Genomic DNA, 19,766 nt, shown 5'->3' with positions numbered 1-19,766 from the left:
CAAATAAGTAAATCCAATCTATTTTGAGAGTTTTTAAAAAATAATATTCAGTTTAAGATTTTACTCAGGAAATTGACTTCAATAAGATAATGGAACTATGTCAAAGAATCTGAAAATTTGGGCTCATCCATGATTTGAACCTGGGACCTCTCACACCCTAAGCGAGAATCATAACCCTAGACCAACAAGCCACCTACCTGAACATTTTTCTATTGATTTTTCAATTGATTTAAAGAAAATAGCTTTTTGTTTTTAAAAACACCATATACATTTATGTAAAAATGAATTTGTAGAATAAATAAAATATTTCCTTATGGTCCAGTAGATAGTTTTCTAAGTATGCATATAGGAAAAGTGCAGGGACAAGATTTGTGAGTGCCTACAGAGTTTGGACTTTTCTCATGGACGAAGCTAAAGACTTGTCATATGCAATTTACAAATCATGCTTCCAGACACAGAAGAAAGGCAAAAGAAAACCTTGCAATTTCATTTTTGAACTTTTTGTGTTTCAAAATGAGACTATTCTTTTAAAACTTTCAAAGCTATCTAGACAGTAGGGAACCTGCAGTTTTCCTAATATACCACAATACAGTTGAAATTTGAATAAGTATGCTCTTATTTTTAGAACAACTAAAATGTTTCCGTAAGATTCTATTGATAGTTTTCTTTGTGTACTTATTTGGAAAGTGCAGTGACAAGATTTAAAAATGGCTACAGAGTTTGGACTTGTCTGATCGATAAAACCCAAGACTTGTCAAAAGCTATGTGTAAATCATGCATAAATAGAAGAAAGGCAATTGAAAAATGATGAAGGCAAGATTCATATGTATGTACAAATTCTATTGGGAGTATGGCAAAAACAAAACTCAGTTGATGCTATTGACTTAGCCAATTGAGAAAATCAGATATATATAAACCATGAGATGTACTGTACAAAAGAAATAGAGGGCTTGTCCGGGATTTGAACCCGGGACCTCTCGCATCCACAGCAAGAATCATACCCCTAGACCAACAAGCCAACTGAAATAAGTGTGGTTTATTTGATTTCTTAACTGTTTTTATGTGAAAATGGTATTCTTTTAAAGCAGTCACTAATGTATACAAGGAGGAAATATTAGCATAAATAAAATGTTTCCTAATAGTCAATATTTTTCTAAGTATACTTGCTTGGAAATTGCTGTGCAAAGTTTTATGATGACCAGCAGAGTTTTTCTGATGGATAAAACCCAAGACATGTCACATGCTATGTGCAGATAAGTACTTACAAATAATTTTAGCAGTTTGACAAAAAACAAAATTCCATTGTGCAAATAAGTAAATCCAATCTATTTTGAGAGTTTTGAAAAAACAACATTCAGTTGAAATTCACTCAGGAAATTGACTTCAATAAGATAATGGAACTATGCCAAAGAATCTGGAAAGTTGGGCTCGTCCAGGATTTGAACCCGGGACCTCTCGCACCCAAAGTGAAAGTCATAGAATCATCAAGTAAGCACATTTTATTTGATTTCTTAACTGTTTTTATGTGAAAATTGTATTATTTTAAAGCAGTCACTAATGTATAAAAGGAGGAAATATTATCATAAATAAAATGTTTCCTAATAGTCAATATTTTTCTAAGTATACTTGCTTGGAAATTGCTGTGCAAAGTTTTATGATGCCCAGCAGAGTTTTTCTGATGGATAAAACCCAAGACATGTCACATGCTATGTGCAGATAAGTACTTATAAATAATATTAGCAGTTTGACATAAAACAAAATTCAATTCTGCAAATAAGTAAATCCAATCAATTTTGAGAGTTTTTAAAAAATAATATTCAGTTGAAGATTTTACTCAAGAAATTGACTTCAATAAGATAATGGAACTATGTCAAAAAATCTGAAAATTTGGGCTCATCCATGATTTGAACCTGGGACCTCTCACACCCTAAGCGAGAATCATAACCCTAGACCAACAAGCCACCTACCTGAACATTTTTCTATTGATTTTTCAATTGATTTAAAGAAAATAGCTTTTTGTTTTTAAAAACACCATATACATTTATGTAAAAATGAATTTGTAGAATAAATAAAATATTTCCTTATGGTCCAGTAGATAGTTTTCTAAGTATGCATATAGGAAAAGTGCAGGGACAAGATTTGTGAGTGCCTACAGAGTTTGGACTTCTCTCATGGACGAAGCTAAAGACTTGTCATATGCAATTTATAAATCATGCTTCCAGACACAGAAGAAAGGCAAAAGAAAACCTTGCAATTTCATTTTTGAACTTTTTGTGTTTCAAAATGAGACTATTCTTTTAAAACTTTCAAAGCTATCTAGACAGTAGGGAACCTGCAGTTTTCCTAATATACCACAATACAGTTGAAATTTGAATAAGTATGCTCTTATTTTTAGAACAACTAAAATGTTTCCGTAAGATTCTATTGATAGTTTTCTTTGTGTACTTATTTGGAAAGTGCAGTGACAAGATTTAAAAATGGCTACAGAGTTTGGACTTGTCTGATCGATAAAACCCAAGACTTGTCAAAAGCTATGTGTAAATCATGCATAAATAGAAGAAAGGCAATTGAAAAATGATGAAGGCAAGATTCATAAGTATGTACAAATTCTATTGGGAGTATTGCAAAAACAAAACTCGGTTGATGTTATTGACTTAGCCAATTGAGAAAATCAGATATATATAAACCATGTGATGTACTGTACAAAACAAATAGAGGGCTTGTCCGGGATTTGAACCCGGGACCTCTCGCACCCAAAGCGAGAATCATACCCCTAGACCAATGAGCCAACTGAAATAAGTGTGGTTTATTTGATTTCTTAACTGATTTTATGTGAAAATGGTATTCTTTTAAAGCAGTCACTAATGTATACAAGGAGGAAATATTAGCATAAATAAAATGTTTCCTAATAGTCAATATTTTTCTAAGTATACTTGCTTGGAAATTGCTGTGCAAAGTTTTATGATGACCAGCAGAGTTTTTCTGATGGATAAAACCCAAGACATGTCACATGCTATGTGCAGATAAGTACTTACAAATAATTTTAGCAGTTTGACAAAAAAAACAAAATTCAATTGTGCAATTAAGTAAATCCAATCTATTTTGAGAGTTTTGAAAAAACAACATACAGTTGAAATTCACTCAGGAAATTGACTTCAATAAGATAATGGAACCATGTCAAAGAATCTGAAAAGTTGGGCTCGTCCAGGATTTGAACCCAGGACCTCTCGCACCCAGAGTGAGAGTCATAGAATAATCAAGTAAGCACATTTTATTTGATTTCTTAACTGTTTTATGTGAAAATTTTATTATTTTAAAGCAGTCACTAATGTATAAAAGGAGGAAATATTATCGTAAATAAAATATTTCCTAATAGTCAATATTTTTCTAAGTATACTTGCTTGGAAATTGCTGTGCAAAGTTTTATGATGCCCAGCAGAGTTTTTCTGATGGATAAAACCCAAGACATGTCACATGCTATATGCAGATAAGTACTTACAAATAATATTAGCAGTTTGACATAAAACAAAATTCAATTCTGCAAATAAGTAAATCCAATCTATTTTGAGAGTTTTTAAAAAATAATATTCAGTTTAAGATTTTACTCAGGAAATTGACTTCAATAAGATAATGGAACTATGTCAAAGAATCTGAAAATTTGGGCTCATCCATGATTTGAACCTGGGACCTCTCACACCCTAAGCGAGAATCATAACCCTAGACCAACAAGCCACCTACCTGAACATTTTTCTATTGATTTTTCAATTGATTTAAAGAAAATAGCTTTTTGTTTTTAAAAACACCATATACATTTATGTAAAAATGAATTTGTAGAATAAATAAAATATTTCCTTATGGTCCAGTAGATAGTTTTCTAAGTATGCATATAGGAAAAGTGCAGGGACAAGATTTGTGAGTGCCTACAGAGTTTGGACTTTTCTCATGGACGAAGCTAAAGACTTGTCATATGCAATTTACAAATCATGCTTCCAGACACAGAAGAAAGGCAAAAGAAAACCTTGCAATTTCATTTTTGAACTTTTTGTGTTTCAAAATGAGACTATTCTTTTAAAACTTTCAAAGCTATCTAGACAGTAGGGAACCTGCAGTTTTCCTAATATACCACAATACAGTTGAAATTTGAATAAGTATGCTCTTATTTTTAGAACAACTAAAATGTTTCCGTAAGATTCTATTGATAGTTTTCTTTGTGTACTTATTTGGAAAGTGCAGTGACAAGATTTAAAAATGGATACAGAGTTTGGACTTGTCTGATCGATAAAACCCAAGACTTGTCAAAAGCTATGTGTAAATCATGCATAAATAGAAGAAAGGCAATTGAAAAATGATGAAGGCAAGATTCATATGTATGTACAAATTCTATTGGGAGTATGGCAAAAACAAAACTCAGTTGATGCTATTGACTTAGCCAATTGAGAAAATCAGATATATATAAACCATGAGATGTACTGTACAAAAGAAATAGAGGGCTTGTCCGGGATTTGAACCCGGGACCTCTCGCATCCACAGCAAGAATCATACCCCTAGACCAACAAGCCAACTGAAATAAGTGTGGTTTATTTGATTTCTTAACTGTTTTTATGTGAAAATGGTATTCTTTTAAAGCAGTCACTAATGTATACAAGGAGGAAATATTAGCATAAATAAAATGTTTCCTAATAGTCAATATTTTTCTAAGTATACTTGCTTGGAAATTGCTGTGCAAAGTTTTATGATGACCAGCAGAGTTTTTCTGATGGATAAAACCCAAGACATGTCACATGCTATGTGCAGATAAGTACTTACAAATAATTTTAGCAGTTTGACAAAAAACAAAATTCCATTGTGCAAATAAGTAAATCCAATCTATTTTGAGAGTTTTGAAAAAACAACATTCAGTTGAAATTCACTCAGGAAATTGACTTCAATAAGATAATGGAACTATGCCAAAGAATCTGAAAAGTTGGGCTCGTCCAGGATTTGAACCCGGGACCTCTCGCACCCAAAGTGAAAGTCATAGAATCATCAAGTAAGCACATTTTATTTGATTTCTTAACTGTTTTTATGTGAAAATTGTATTATTTTAAAGCAGTCACTAATGTATAAAAGGAGGAAATATTATCATAAATAAAATATTTCCTAATAGTCAATATTTTTCTAAGTATACTTGCTTGGAAATTGCTGTGCAAAGTTTTATGATGCCCAGCAGAGTTTTTCTGATGGATAAAACCCAAGACATGTCACATGCTATGTGCAGATAAGTACTTATAAATAATATTAGCAGTTTGACATAAAACAAAATTCAATTCTGCAAATAAGTAAATCCAATCTATTTTGAGAGTTTTTAAAAAATAATATTCAGTTGAAGATTTTACTCAAGAAATTGACTTCAATAAGATAATGGAACTATGTCAAAAAATCTGAAAATTTGGGCTCATCCATGATTTGAACCTGGGACCTCTCACACCCTAAGCGAGAATCATAACCCTAGACCAACAAGCCACCTACCTGAACATTTTTCTATTGATTTTTCAATTGATTTAAAGAAAATAGCTTTTTGTTTTTAAAAACACCATATACATTTATGTAAAAATGAATTTGTAGAATAAATAAAATATTTCCTTATGGTCCAGTAGATAGTTTTCTAAGTATGCATATAGGAAAAGTGCAGGGACAAGATTTGTGAGTGCCTACAGAGTTTGGACTTCTCTCATGGACGAAGCTAAAGACTTGTCATATGCAATTTATAAATCATGCTTCCAGACACAGAAGAAAGGCAAAAGAAAACCTTGCAATTTCATTTTTGAACTTTTTGTGTTTCAAAATGAGACTATTCTTTTAAAACTTTCAAAGCTATCTAGACAGTAGGGAACCTGCAGTTTTCCTAATATACCACAATACAGTTGAAATTTGAATAAGTATGCTCTTATTTTTAGAACAACTAAAATGTTTCCGTAAGATTCTATTGATAGTTTTCTTTGTGTACTTATTTGGAAAGTGCAGTGACAAGATTTAAAAATGGCTACAGAGTTTGGACTTGTCTGATCGATAAAACCCAAGACTTGTCAAAAGCTATGTGTAAATCATGCATAAATAGAAGAAAGGCAATTGAAAAATGATGAAGGCAAGATTCATAAGTATGTACAAATTCTATTGGGAGTATTGCAAAAACAAAACTCGGTTGATGTTATTGACTTAGCCAATTGAGAAAATCAGATATATATAAACCATGAGATGTACCGTACAAAACAAATAGAGGGCTTGTCCGGGATTTGAACCCGGGACCTCTCGCACCCAAAGCGAGAATCATACCCCTAGACCAACGAGCCAACTGAAATAAGTGTGGTTTATTTGATTTCTTAACTGATTTTATGTGAAAATGGTATTCTTTTAAAGCAGTCACTAATGTATACAAGGAGGAAATATTAGCATAAATAAAATGTTTCCTAATAGTCAATATTTTTCTAAGTATACTTGCTTGGAAATTGCTGTGCAAAGTTTTATGATGACCAGCAGAGTTTTTCTGATGGATAAAACCCAAGACATGTCACATGCTATGTGCAGATAAGTACTTACAAATAATTTTAGCAGTTTGACAAAAAAAACAAAATTCAATTGTGCAATTAAGTAAATCCAATCTATTTTGAGAGTTTTGAAAAAACAACATACAGTTGAAATTCACTCAGGAAATTGACTTCAATAAGATAATGGAACCATGTCAAAGAATCTGAAAAGTTGGGCTCGTCCAGGATTTGAACCCAGGACCTCTCGCACCCAGAGTGAGAGTCATAGAATAATCAAGTAAGCACATTTTATTTGATTTCTTAACTGTTTTATGTGAAAATTTTATTATTTTAAAGCAGTCACTAATGTATAAAAGGAGGAAATATTATCGTAAATAAAATATTTCCTAATAGTCAATATTTTTCTAAGTATACTTGCTTGGAAATTGCTGTGCAAAGTTTTATGATGCCCAGCAGAGTTTTTCTGATGGATAAAACCCAAGACATGTCACATGCTATATGCAGATAAGTACTTACAAATAATATTAGCAGTTTGACATAAAACAAAATTCAATTCTGCAAATAAGTAAATCCAATCTATTTTGAGAGTTTTTAAAAAATAATATTCAGTTTAAGATTTTACTCAGGAAATTGACTTCAATAAGATAATGGAACTATGTCAAAGAATCTGAAAATTTGGGCTCATCCATGATTTGAACCTGGGACCTCTCACACCCTAAGCGAGAATCATAACCCTAGACCAACAAGCCACCTACCTGAACATTTTTCTATTGATTTTTCAATTGATTTAAAGAAAATAGCTTTTTGTTTTTAAAAACACCATATACATTTATGTAAAAATGAATTTGTAGAATAAATAAAATATTTCCTTATGGTCCAGTAGATAGTTTTCTAAGTATGCATATAGGAAAAGTGCAGGGACAAGATTTGTGAGTGCCTACAGAGTTTGGACTTTTCTCATGGACGAAGCTAAAGACTTGTCATATGCAATTTACAAATCATGCTTCCAGACACAGAAGAAAGGCAAAAGAAAACCTTGCAATTTCATTTTTGAACTTTTTGTGTTTCAAAATGAGACTATTCTTTTAAAACTTTCAAAGCTATCTAGACAGTAGGGAACCTGCAGTTTTCCTAATATACCACAATACAGTTGAAATTTGAATAAGTATGCTCTTATTTTTAGAACAACTAAAATGTTTCCGTAAGATTCTATTGATAGTTTTCTTTGTGTACTTATTTGGAAAGTGCAGTGACAAGATTTAAAAATGGCTACAGAGTTTGGACTTGTCTGATCGATAAAACCCAAGACTTGTCAAAAGCTATGTGTAAATCATGCATAAATAGAAGAAAGGCAATTGAAAAATGATGAAGGCAAGATTCATATGTATGTACAAATTCTATTGGGAGTATGGCAAAAACAAAACTCAGTTGATGCTATTGACTTAGCCAATTGAGAAAATCAGATATATATAAACCATGAGATGTACTGTACAAAAGAAATAGAGGGCTTGTCCGGGATTTGAACCCGGGACCTCTCGCATCCACAGCAAGAATCATACCCCTAGACCAACAAGCCAACTGAAATAAGTGTGGTTTATTTGATTTCTTAACTGTTTTTATGTGAAAATGGTATTCTTTTAAAGCAGTCACTAATGTATACAAGGAGGAAATATTAGCATAAATAAAATGTTTCCTAATAGTCAATATTTTTCTAAGTATACTTGCTTGGAAATTGCTGTGCAAAGTTTTATGATGACCAGCAGAGTTTTTCTGATGGATAAAACCCAAGACATGTCACATGCTATGTGCAGATAAGTACTTACAAATAATTTTAGCAGTTTGACAAAAAACAAAATTCCATTGTGCAAATAAGTAAATCCAATCTATTTTGAGAGTTTTGAAAAAACAACATTCAGTTGAAATTCACTCAGGAAATTGACTTCAATAAGATAATGGAACTATGTCAAAGAATCTGAAAAGTTGGGCTCGTCCAGGATTTGAACCCGGGACCTCTCGCACCCAAAGTGAGAGTGATAAAATCATCAAGTAAGCACATTTTATTTGATTTCTTAACTGTTTTTATGTGAAAATTGTATTATTTTAAAGCAGTCACTAATGTATAAAAGGAGGAAATATTATCATAAATAAAATATTTCCTAATAGTCAATATTTTTCTAAGTATACTTGCTTGGAAATTGCTGTGCAAAGTTTTATGATGCCCAGCAGAGTTTTTCTGATGGATAAAACCCAAGACATGTCACATGCTATGTGCAGATAAGTACTTACAAATAATATTAGCAGTTTGACATAAAACAAAATTCAATTCTGCAAATAAGTAAATCCAATCTATTTTGAGAGTTTTTAAAAAATAATATTCAGTTGAAGATTTTACTCAGGAAATTGACTTCAATAAGAAAATGGAACTATGTCAAAGAATCTGAAAATTTGGGCTCATCCATGATTTGAACCTGGGACCTCTCACACCCTAAGCAAGAATCATAACCCTAGACCAACAAGCCACCTACCTGAACATTTTTCTATTGATTTTTCAATTGATTTAAAGAAAATAGCTTTTTGTTTTTAAAAACACCATATACATTTATGTAAAAATGAATTTGTAGAATAAATAAAATATTTCCTTATGGTCCAGTAGATAGTTTTCTAAGTATGCATATAGAAAAAGTGCAGGGACAAGATTTGTGAGTGCCTACAGAGTTTGGACTTCTCTCATGGACGAAGCTAAAGACTTGTCATATGCAATTTACAAATCATGCTTCCAGACACAGAAGAAAGGCAAAAGAAAACCTTGCAATTTCATTTTTGAACTTTTTGTGTTTCAAAATGAGACTATTCTTTTAAAACTTTCAAAGCTATCTAGACAGTAGGGAACCTGCAGTTTTCCTAATATACCACAATACAGTTGAAATTTGAATAAGTATGCTCTTATTTTTAGAACAACTAAAATGTTTCCGTAAGATTCTATTGATAGTTTTCTTTGTGTACTTATTTGGAAAGTGCAGTGACAAGATTTAAAAATGGCTACAGAGTTTGGACTTGTCTGATCGATAAAACCCAAGACTTGTCAAAAGCTATGTGTAAATCATGCATAAATAGAAGAAAGGCAATTGAAAAATGATGAAGGCAAGATTCATAAGTATGTACAAATTCTATTGGGAGTATTGCAAAAACAAAACTCGGTTGATGTTATTGACTTAGCCAATTGAGAAAATCAGATATATATAAACCATGAGATGTACTGTACAAAACAAATAGAGGGCTTGTCCGGGATTTGAACCCGGGACCTCTCGCACCCAAAGCGAGAATCATACCCCTAGACCAACGAGCCAACTGAAATAAGTGTGGTTTATTTGATTTCTTAACTGTTTTTATGTGAAAATGGTATTCTTTTAAAGCAGTCACTAATGTATACAAGGAGGAAATATTAGCATAAATAAAATGTTTCCTAATAGTCAATATTTTTCTAAGTATACTTGCTTGGAAATTGCTGTGCAAAGTTTTATGATGACCAGCAGAGTTTTTCTGATGGATAAAACCCAAGACATGTCACATGCTATGTGCAGATAAGTACTTACAAATAATTTTAGCAGTTTGACAAAAAACAAAATTCCATTGTGCAAATAAGTAAATCCAATCTATTTTGAGAGTTTTGAAAAAACAACATTCAGTTGAAATTCACTCAGGAAATTGACTTCAATAAGATAATGGAACTATGTCAAAGAATCTGAAAAGTTGGGCTCGTCCAGGATTTGAACCCGGGACCTCTCGCACCCAAAGTGAGAGTCATAGAATCATCAAGTAAGCACATTTTATTTGATTTCTTAACTGTTTTTATGTGAAAATTGTATTATTTTAAAGCAGTCACTAATGTATAAAAGGAGGAAATATTATCATAAATAAAATATTTCCTAATAGTCAATATTTTTCTAAGTATACTTGCTTGGAAATTGCTGTGCAAAGTTTTATGATGCCCAGCAGAGTTTTTCTGATGGATAAAACCCAAGACATGTCACATGCTATATGCAGATAAGTACTTACAAATAATATTAGCAGTTTGACATAAAACAAAATTCAATTCTGCAAATAAGTAAATCCAATCTATTTTGAGAGTTTTTAAAAAATAATATTCAGTTGAAGATTTTACTCAGGAAATTGACTTCAATAAGATAATGGAACTATGTCAAAGAATCTGAAAATTTGGGCTCATCCATGATTTGAACCTGGGACCTCTCACACCCTAAGTGAGAATCATAACCCTAGACCAACAAGCCACCTACCTGAACATTTTTCTATTGATTTTTCAATTGATTTAAAGAAAATAGCTTTTTGCTTTTAAAAACACCATATACATTTATGTAAAAATGAATTTGTAGAATAAATAAAATATTTCCTTATGGTCCAGTAGATAGTTTTCTAAGTATGCATATAGGAAAAGTGCAGGGACAAGATTTGTGAGTGCCTACAGAGTTTGGACTTCTCTCATGGACGAAGCTAAAGACTTGTCATATGCAATTTACAAATCATGCTTCCAGACACAGAAGAAAGGCAAAAGAAAACCTTGCAATTTCATTTTTGAACTTTTTGTGTTTCAAAATGAGACTATTCTTTTAAAACTTTCAAAGCTATCTAGACAGTAGGGAACCTGCAGTTTTCCTAATATACCACAATACAGTTGAAATTTGAATAAGTATGCTCTTATTTTTAGAACAACTAAAATGTTTCCGTAAGATTCTATTGATAGTTTTCTTTGTGTACTTATTTGGAAAGTGCAGAGACAAGATTTAAAAATGGCTACAGAGTTTGGACTTGTCTGATCGATAAAACCCAAGACTTGTCAAAAGCTATGTGTAAATCATGCATAAATAGAAGAAAGGCAATTGAAAAATGATGAAGGCAAGATTCATATGTATGTACAAATTCTATTGGGAGTATGGCAAAAACAAAACTCAGTTGATACTATTGACTTAGCCAATTGAGAAAATCAGATATATATAAACCATGAGATGTACTGTACAAAAGAAATAGAAGGCTTGTCCAGGATTTGAACCCGGGACCTCTCGCACACAAAGCGAGAATCATACCCCTAGACCAACGAGCCAACTGAAATAAGTGTGGTTTATTTGATTTCTTAACTGTTTTTATGTGAAAATGGTATTCTTTTAAAGCAGTCACTAATGTATACAAGGAGGAAATATTAGCATAAATAGAATGTTTCCTAATAGTCAATATTTTTCTAAGTATACTTGCTTGGAAATTGCTGTGCAAAGTTTTATGATGACCAGCAGAGTTTTTCTGATGCATAAAACCCAAGACATGTCACATGCTATGTGCAGATAAGTACTTACAAATAATTTTAGCAGTTTGACAAAAAAAACAAAATTCAATTGTGCAAATAAGTAAATCCAATCTATTTTGAGAGTTTTGAAAAAACAACATTCAGTTGAAATTCACTCAGGAAATTGACTTCAATAAGATAATGGAACCATGTCAAAGAATCTGAAAAGTTGGGCTCGTCCAGGATTTGAACCCAGGACCTCTCGCACCCAGAGTGAGAGTCATAGAATCATCAAGTAAGCACATTTTATTTGATTTCTTAACTGTTTTATGTGAAAATTGTATTATTTTAAAGCAGTCACTAATGTATAAAAGGAGGAAATATTATCGTAAATAAAATATTTCCTAATAGTCAATATTTTTCTAAGTATACTTGCTTGGAAATTGCTGTGCAAAGTTTTATGATGCCCAGCAGAGTTTTTCTGATGGATAAAACCCAAGACATGTCACATGCTATATGCAGATAAGTACTTACAAATAATATTAGCAGTTTGACATAAAACAAAATTCAATTCTGCAAATAAGTAAATCCAATCTATTTTGAGAGTTTTTAAAAAATAATATTCAGTTGAAGATTTTACTCAGGAAATTGACTTCAATAAGATAATGGAACTATGTCAAAGAATCTGAAAATTTGGGCTCATCCATGATTTGAACCTGGGACCTCTCACACCCTAAGCGAGAATCATAACCCTAGACCAACAAGCCACCTACCTGAACATTTTTCTATTGATTTTTCAATTGATTTAAAGAAAATAGCTTTTTGTTTTTAAAAACACCATATACATTTATGTAAAAATGAATTTGTAGAATAAATAAAATATTTCCTTATGGTCCAGTAGATAGTTTTCTAAGTATGCATATAGGAAAAGTGCAGGGACAAGATTTGTGAGTGCCTACAGAGTTTGGACTTTTCTCATGGACGAAGCTAAAGACTTGTCATATGCAATTTACAAATCATGCTTCCAGACACAGAAGAAAGGCAAAAGAAAACCTTGCAATTTCATTTTTGAACTTTTTGTGTTTCAAAATGAGACTATTCTTTTAAAACTTTCAAAGCTATCTAGACAGTAGGGAACCTGCAGTTTTCCTAATATACCACAATACAGTTGAAATTTGAATAAGTATGCTCTTATTTTTAGAACAACTAAAATGTTTCGGTAAGATTCTATTGATAGTTTTCTTTGTGTACTTATTTGGAAAGTGCAGTGACAAGATTTAAAAATGGCTACAGAGTTTGGACTTGTCTGATCGATAAAACCCAAGACTTGTCAAAAGCTATGTGTAAATCATGCATAAATAGAAGAAAGGCAATTGAAAAATGATGAAGGCAAGATTCATAAGTATGTACAAATTCTATTGGGAGTATGGCAAAAACAAAACTCAGTTGATGCTATTGACTTAGCCAATTGAGAAAATCAGATATATATAAACCATGAGATGTACTGTACAAAAGAAATAGAGGGCTTGTCCGGGATTTGAACCCGGGACCTCTCGCATCCACAGCAAGAATCATACCCCTAGACCAACGAGCCAACTGAAATAAGTGTGGTTTATTTGATTTCTTAACTGTTTTTATGTGAAAATGGTATTCTTTTAAAGCAGTCACTAATGTATACAAGGAGGAAATATTAGCATAAATAGAATGTTTCCTAATAGTCAATATTTTTCTAAGTATACTTGCTTGGAAATTGCTGTGCAAAGTTTTATGATGACCAGCAGAGTTTTTCTGATGCATAAAACCCAAGACATGTCACATGCTATGTGCAGATAAGTACTTACAAATAATTTTAGCAGTTTGACAAAAAAAACAAAATTCAATTGTGCAAATAAGTAAATCCAATCTATTTTGAGAGTTTTGAAAAAACAACATTCAGTTGAAATTCACTCAGGAAATTGACTTCAATAAGATAATGGAACCATGTCAAAGAATCTGAAAAGTTGGGCTCGTCCAGGATTTGAACCCAGGACCTCTCGCACCCAGAGTGAGAGTCATAGAATCATCAAGTAAGCACATTTTATTTGATTTCTTAACTGTTTTATGTGAAAATTGTATTATTTTAAAGCAGTCACTAATGTATAAAAGGAGGAAATATTATCGTAAATAAAATATTTCCTAATAGTCAATATTTTTCTAAGTATACTTGCTTGGAAATTGCTGTGCAAAGTTTTATGATGCCCAGCAGAGTTTTTCTGATGGATAAAACCCAAGACATGTCACATGCTATATGCAGATAAGTACTTACAAATAATATTAGCAGTTTGACATAAAACAAAATTCAATTCTGCAAATAAGTAAATCCAATCTATTTTGAGAGTTTTTAAAAAATAATATTCAGTTGAAGATTTTACTCAGGAAATTGACTTCAATAAGATAATGGAACTATGTCAAAGAATCTGAAAATTTGGGCTCATCCATGATTTGAACCTGGGACCTCTCACACCCTAAGCGAGAATCATAACCCTAGACCAACAAGCCACCTACCTGAACATTTTTCTATTGATTTTTCAATTGATTTAAAGAAAATAGCTTTTTGTTTTTAAAAACACCATATACATTTATGTAAAAATGAATTTGTAGAATAAATAAAATATTTCCTTATGGTCCAGTAGATAGTTTTCTAAGTATGCATATAGGAAAAGTGCAGGGACAAGATTTGTGAGTGCCTACAGAGTTTGGACTTTTCTCATGGACGAAGCTAAAGACTTGTCATATGCAATTTACAAATCATGCTTCCAGACACAGAAGAAAGGCAAAAGAAAACCTTGCAATTTCATTTTTGAACTTTTTGTGTTTCAAAATGAGACTATTCTTTTAAAACTTTCAAAGCTATCTAGACAGTAGGGAACCTGCAGTTTTCCTAATATACCACAATACAGTTGAAATTTGAATAAGTATGCTCTTATTTTTAGAACAACTAAAATGTTTCGGTAAGATTCTATTGATAGTTTTCTTTGTGTACTTATTTGGAAAGTGCAGTGACAAGATTTAAAAATGGCTACAGAGTTTGGACTTGTCTGATCGATAAAACCCAAGACTTGTCAAAAGCTATGTGTAAATCATGCATAAATAGAAGAAAGGCAATTGAAAAATGATGAAGGCAAGATTCATAAGTATGTACAAATTCTATTGGGAGTATGGCAAAAACAAAACTCAGTTGATGCTATTGACTTAGCCAATTGAGAAAATCAGATATATATAAACCATGAGATGTACTGTACAAAAGAAATAGAGGGCTTGTCCGGGATTTGAACCCGGGACCTCTCGCATCCACAGCAAGAATCATACCCCTAGACCAACGAGCCAACTGAAATAAGTGTGGTTTATTTGATTTCTTAACTGTTTTTATGTGAAAATGGTATTCTTTTAAAGCAGTCACTAATGTATACAAGGAGGAAATATTAGCATAAATAAAATGTTTCCTAATAGTCAATATTTTTCTAAGTATACTTGCTTGGAAATTGCTGTGCAAAGTTTTATGATGACCAGCAGAGTTTTTCTGATGGATAAAACCCAAGACATGTCACATGCTATGTGCAGATAAGTACTTACAAATAATTTTAGCAGTTTGACAAAAAACAAAATTCCATTGTGCAAATAAGTAAATCCAATCTATTTTGAGAGTTTTGAAAAAACAACATTCAGTTGAAATTCACTCAGGAAATTGACTTCAATAAGATAATGGAACTATGTCAAAGAATCTGAAAAGTTGGGCTCGTCCAGGATTTGAACCCGGGACCTCTCGCACCCAAAGTGAGAGTCATAGAATCATCAAGTAAGCACATTTTATTTGATTTCTTAACTGTTTTTATGTGAAAATTGTATTATTTTAAAGCAGTCACTAATGTATAAAAGGAGGAAATATTATCATAAATAAAATATTTCCTAATAGTCAATATTTTTCTAAGTATACTTGCTTGGAAATTGCTGTGCAAAGTTTTATGATGCCCAGCAGAGTTTTTCTGATGGATAAAACCCAAGACATGTCACATGCTATGTGCAGATAAGTACTTATAAATAATATTAGCAGTTTGACATAAAACAAAATTCAATTCTGCAAATAAGTAAATCCAATCTATTTTGAGAGTTTTGAAAAAACAACATTCAGTTGAAATTCACTCAGGAAATTGACTTCAATAAGATAATGGAACTATGCCAAAGAATCTGAAAAGTTGGGCTCGTCCAGGATTTGAACCCGGGACCTCTCGCACCCAAAGTGAAAGTCATAGAATCATCAAGTAAGCACATTTTATTGGATTTCTTAACTGTTTTATGTGAAAATTGTATTATTTTAAAGCAGTCACTAATGTATAAAAGGAGGAAATATTATCGTAAATAAAATATTTCCTAATAGTCAATATTTTTCTAAGTATACTTGCTTGGAAATTGCTGTGCAAAGTTTTATGATGCCCAGCAGAGTTTTTCTGATGGATAAAACCCAAGACATGTCACATGCTATATGCAGATAAGTACTTACAAATAATATTAGCAGTTTGACATAAAACAAAATTCAATTCTGCAAATAAGTAAATCCAATCTATTTTGAGAGTTTTTAAAAAATAATATTCAGTTGAAGATTTTACTCAGGAAATTGACTTCAATAAGATAATGGAACTATGTCAAAGAATCTGTAAATTTGGGCTCATCCATGATTTGAACCTGGGACCTCTCACACCCTAAGCGAGAATCATAACCCTAGACCAACAAGCCACCTACCTGAACATTTTTCTATTGATTTTTCAATTGATTTAAAGAAAATAGCTTTTTGTTTTTAAAAACACCATATACATTTATGTAAAAATGAATTTGTAGAATAAATAAAATATTTCCTTATGGTCCAGTAGATAGTTTTCTAAGTATGCATATAGGAAAAGTGCAGGGACAAGATTTGTGAGTGCCTACACAGTTTGGACTTTTCTCATGGACGAAGCTAAAGACTTGTCATATGCAATTTACAAATCATGCTTCCAGACACAGAAGAAAGGCAAAAGAAAACCTTGCAATTTCATTTTTGAACTTTTTGTGTTTCAAAATGAGACTATTCTTTTAAAACTTTCAAAGCTATCTAGACAGTAGGGAACCTGCAGTTTTCCTAATATACCACAATACAGTTGAAATTTGAATAAGTATGCTCTTATTTTTAGAACAACTAAAATGTTTCCGTAAGATTCTATTGATAGTTTTCTTTGTGTACTTATTTGGAAAGTGCAGAGACAAGATTTAAAAATGGCTACAGAGTTTGGACTTGTCTGATCGATAAAACCCAAGACTTGTCAAAAGCTATGTGTAAATCATGCATAAATAGAAGAAAGGCAATTGAAAAATGATGAAGGCAAGATTCATATGTATGTACAAATTCTATTGGGAGTATGGCAAAAACAAAACTCAGTTGATACTATTGACTTAGCCAATTGAGAAAATCAGATATATATAAACCATGAGATGTACTGTACAAAAGAAATAGAAGGCTTGTCCAGGATTTGAACCCGGGACCTCTCGCACACAAAGCGAGAATCATACCCCTAGACCAACGAGCCAACTGAAATAAGTGTGGTTTATTTGATTTCTTAACTGTTTTTATGTGAAAATGGTATTCTTTTAAAGCAGTCACTAATGTATACAAGGAGGAAATATTAGCATAAATAGAATGTTTCCTAATAGTCAATATTTTTCTAAGTATACTTGCTTGGAAATTGCTGTGCAAAGTTTTATGATGACCAGCAGAGTTTTTCTGATGCATAAAACCCAAGACATGTCACATGCTATGTGCAGATAAGTACTTACAAATAATTTTAGCAGTTTGACAAAAAAAACAAAATTCAATTGTGCAAATAAGTAAATCCAATCTATTTTGAGAGTTTTGAAAAAACAACATTCAGTTGAAATTCACTCAGGAAATTGACTTCAATAAGATAATGGAACCATGTCAAAGAATCTGAAAAGTTGGGCTCGTCCAGGATTTGAACCCAGGACCTCTCGCACCCAGAGTGAGAGTCATAGAATCATCAAGTAAGCACATTTTATTTGATTTCTTAACTGTTTTATGTGAAAATTGTATTATTTTAAAGCAGTCACTAATGTATAAAAGGAGGAAATATTATCGTAAATAAAATATTTCCTAATAGTCAATATTTTTCTAAGTATACTTGCTTGGAAATTGCTGTGCAAAGTTTTATGATGCCCAGCAGAGTTTTTCTGATGGATAAAACCCAAGACATGTCACATGCTATATGCAGATAAGTACTTACAAATAATATTAGCAGTTTGACATAAAACAAAATTCAATTCTGCAAATAAGTAAATCCAATCTATTTTGAGAGTTTTTAAAAAATAATATTCAGTTGAAGATTTTACTCAGGAAATTGACTTCAATAAGATAATGGAACTATGTCAAAGAATCTGAAAATTTGGGCTCATCCATGATTTGAACCTGGGACCTCTCACACCCTAAGCGAGAATCATAACCCTAGACCAACAAGCCACCTACCTGAACATTTTTCTATTGATTTTTCAATTGATTTAAAGAAAATAGCTTTTTGTTTTTAAAAACACCATATACATTTATGTAAAAATGAATTTGTAGAATAAATAAAATATTTCCTTATGGTCCAGTAGATAGTTTTCTAAGTATGCATATAGGAAAAGTGCAGGGACAAGATTTGTGAGTGCCTACAGAGTTTGGACTTTTCTCATGGACGAAGCTAAAGACTTGTCATATGCAATTTACAAATCATGCTTCCAGACACAGAAGAAAGGCAAAAGAAAACCTTGCAATTTCATTTTTGAACTTTTTGTGTTTCAAAATGAGACTATTCTTTTAAAACTTTCAAAGCTATCTAGACAGTAGGGAACCTGCAGTTTTCCTAATATACCACAATACAGTTGAAATTTGAATAAGTATGCTCTTATTTTTAGAACAACTAAAATGTTTCGGTAAGATTCTATTGATAGTTTTCTTTGTGTACTTATTTGGAAAGTGCAGTGACAAGATTTAAAAATGGCTACAGAGTTTGGACTTGTCTGATCGATAAAACCCAAGACTTGTCAAAAGCTATGTGTAAATCATGCATAAATAGAAGAAAGGCAATTGAAAAATGATGAAGGCAAGATTCATAAGTATGTACAAATTCTATTGGGAGTATGGCAAAAACAAAACTCAGTTGATGCTATTGACTTAGCCAATTGAGAAAATCAGATATATATAAACCATGAGATGTACTGTACAAAAGAAATAGAGGGCTTGTCCGGGATTTGAACCCGGGACCTCTCGCATCCACAGCAAGAATCATACCCCTAGACCAACGAGCCAACTGAAATAAGTGTGGTTTATTTGATTTCTTAACTGTTTTTATGTGAAAATGGTATTCTTTTAAAGCAGTCACTAATGTATACAAGGAGGAAATATTAGCATAAATAAAATGTTTCCTAATAGTCAATATTTTTCTAAGTATACTTGCTTGGAAATTGCTGTGCAAAGTTTTATGATGACCAGCAGAGTTTTTCTGATGGATAAAACCCAAGACATGTCACATGCTATGTGCAGATAAGTACTTACAAATAATTTTAGCAGTTTGACAAAAAACAAAATTCCATTGTGCAAATAAGTAAATCCAATCTATTTTGAGAGTTTTGAAAAAACAACATTCAGTTGAAATTCACTCAGGAAATTGACTTCAATAAGATAATGGAACTATGTCAAAGAATCTGAAAAGTTGGGCTCGTCCAGGATTTGAACCCGGGACCTCTCGCACCCAAAGTGAGAGTCATAGAATCATCAAGTAAGCACATTTTATTTGATTTCTTAACTGTTTTTATGTGAAAATTGTATTATTTTAAAGCAGTCACTAATGTATAAAAGGAGGAAATATTATCATAAATAAAATATTTCC

General features: G+C 31.9%; 5 non-coding genes across 5 annotated transcripts; all 5 read right to left on the bottom strand.

Moving 5' to 3' along the window:
- Positions 1-946: 946 nt before the first annotated feature.
- On the bottom strand, positions 947-1,018 carry TRNAP-UGG (transfer RNA proline (anticodon UGG)). Its single transcript has one exon. It is a non-coding gene; the product is annotated as a tRNA-Pro (tRNA).
- A 3,469-nt stretch (positions 1,019-4,487) lies between these two features.
- TRNAP-UGG (transfer RNA proline (anticodon UGG)) lies at positions 4,488-4,559 on the bottom strand. Its single transcript has one exon. It is a non-coding gene; the product is annotated as a tRNA-Pro (tRNA).
- Positions 4,560-6,257: 1,698 nt separating this feature from the next.
- TRNAP-UGG (transfer RNA proline (anticodon UGG)) lies at positions 6,258-6,329 on the bottom strand. The gene has a single exon. It is a non-coding gene; the product is annotated as a tRNA-Pro (tRNA).
- A 1,699-nt stretch (positions 6,330-8,028) lies between these two features.
- TRNAP-UGG (transfer RNA proline (anticodon UGG)) lies at positions 8,029-8,100 on the bottom strand. Its single transcript has one exon. It is a non-coding gene; the product is annotated as a tRNA-Pro (tRNA).
- Positions 8,101-9,798: 1,698 nt separating this feature from the next.
- On the bottom strand, positions 9,799-9,870 carry TRNAP-UGG (transfer RNA proline (anticodon UGG)). The gene has a single exon. It is a non-coding gene; the product is annotated as a tRNA-Pro (tRNA).
- Between the last annotated feature and the right edge of the window lie 9,896 nt (positions 9,871-19,766).

This window comes from Taudactylus pleione, unplaced genomic scaffold (assembly GCF_031769625.1).
Source record: "Taudactylus pleione unplaced genomic scaffold, aTauple2 ptg000317l, whole genome shotgun sequence".
In the NCBI taxonomy this organism is placed as follows: domain Eukaryota; kingdom Metazoa; phylum Chordata; class Amphibia; order Anura; family Myobatrachidae; genus Taudactylus; species Taudactylus pleione.
The sequence above is the reverse complement of the archived record's forward strand: the minus strand, read 5'-3'. Positions and strand labels throughout refer to the sequence as shown.